Source organism: Oncorhynchus kisutch, linkage group LG11 (genome assembly GCF_002021735.2).
Source record: "Oncorhynchus kisutch isolate 150728-3 linkage group LG11, Okis_V2, whole genome shotgun sequence".
NCBI classification, from domain to species: domain Eukaryota; kingdom Metazoa; phylum Chordata; class Actinopteri; order Salmoniformes; family Salmonidae; genus Oncorhynchus; species Oncorhynchus kisutch.
The window spans coordinates 77,184,730-77,186,818 of NC_034184.2; positions in this window are offsets into that span (position 1 = coordinate 77,184,730).

The window sequence follows — 2,089 nt, forward strand, 5'->3', positions numbered from 1 at the left end:
AAATACACCAGATAAGGCTTGTAGCTGTACAGTATGATACAATGAGTGACAATAGAGGGAGAATATTTCATGTGGGTAAAAGTTGACATTTCTGGAACTGATTTCCCTGAATCGGTTAATGAAACTATTCTGTATCTCAGTTAAATTCTCTGATCATCTTTCCCTCTTTCTCTGTCTCCCCTCCCATCCCTCTCTCTCTCTCTCTCCCTCCCTCCACCCTCCCATCCCTATTCTCCTCCTCCCTCCTCTTGACAAGTGTGACAGTGCGCTGTGCGGCTCTGCTGGAATAACTTCCAGATTACACGCTGTAGTGTTTCTATCCTGTAATATTAACCAGGAGAGCTTACAACATCAAAGCCCACTACAGAAACACACACACACACACACACACACACACACACACACACACACACACACACACACACACACACACACAGACACACACACACACACACACACACACACACACACACACACACACACACACCACACACCACACACACACACACACACACACACACACACACACACACACACACACAACCAGCTGAAACACGGATACTATTTCTGTGATGTTTCTCCTTTGATCTCCCCTAGCACTCATAATTTCCCTGGTTACACACACACACACACACACACACACACACACACACACACACACACACACACACAGAGAGAGAGAGAGAGAGAGAGAGAGATCATAATTACTCAAGTGACATGCATAGACACACACACACACACACACACACACACATGCAAACACACACAATCACACTGAAACACAGACATATATCAAAAATTAAGGCAGGGCAAACCATGAAATGGCTGCGCAGGGAGTCATTGACACCATCGGTAGGGAGTCTGTAAATGTTAATTACAGCATCAGTAGGGAGTCTGTAAATGTTAATTACAGCATCAGTAGGGAGTCTATAAATGTTAATTACAGCATCAGTAGGGAGTCTGTAAATGTTAATTACACCATCAGTAGGGAGTCTGTAAATGTGAATTACACCATCAGTAGGGAGACTGTAAATGTTAATTACACCATCAGTAGGGAGTCTGTAAATGTTAAGTACACCATCAGTAGGGAGTCTGTAAATGTTAAGTACACCATAGCTCAAGTTGTTATGTGTCGACTAATTGTGACTACTGTTGTGAGACAGTGAATGGAGATGTTATCATGTGTTGACTCCTAGTGGAGAAAGATTTTAACATGTGTTGACTCCTAGTGGAGATAGATGTTATCGTGTGTTGACTCCTAGTGGAGATATATGTTATCGTGTGTTGACTCCTAGTGGAGATATATGTTATCGTGTGTTGACTCCTAGTGGAGATAGATGTTATCGTGTGTTGACTCCTAGTGGAGATAGATGTTAGTATGTGTTGACTCCAAGTGGAGATATATGTTATCGTGTGTTGACTCCTAGTGGAGATAGATGTTAGTATGTGTTGACTCCTAGTGGAGATAGATGTTAGTATGTGTTGACTCCTAGTGGAGATATATGTTATCATGTGTTGACTCCTAGTGGAGATAGATGTTAGTATGTGTTGACTCCAAGTGGAGATATATGTTATCGTGTGTTGACTCCTAGTGGAGATAGTTGTTAGTATGTGTTGACTCCTAGTGGAGATATATGTTATCATGTGTTGACTCCTAGTGGAGATAGATGTTAGTATGTGTTGACTCCAAGTGGAGATATATGTTATCATGTGTTGACTCCAAGTGGAGATAGATGTTAGTATGTGTTGACTCCAAGTGGAGATAGATGTTAGTATGTGTTGACTCCAAGTGGAGATAGATGTTAGTATGTGTTGACTCCTAGTGGAGATAGATGTTAGTATGTGTTGACTCCTAGTGGAGATATATGTTATCATGTGTTGACTCCTAGTGGAGATAGATGTTAGTATGTGTTGACTCCAAGTGGAGATATATGTTATCGTGTGTTGACTCCTAGTGGAGATAGTTGTTAGTATGTGTTGACTCCAAGTGGAGATATATGTTAGTATGTGTTGACTCCTAGTGGAGATATATGTTATCGTGTGTTGACTCCTAGTGGAGATAGATGTTAGTATGTGTTGACTCCAAGTG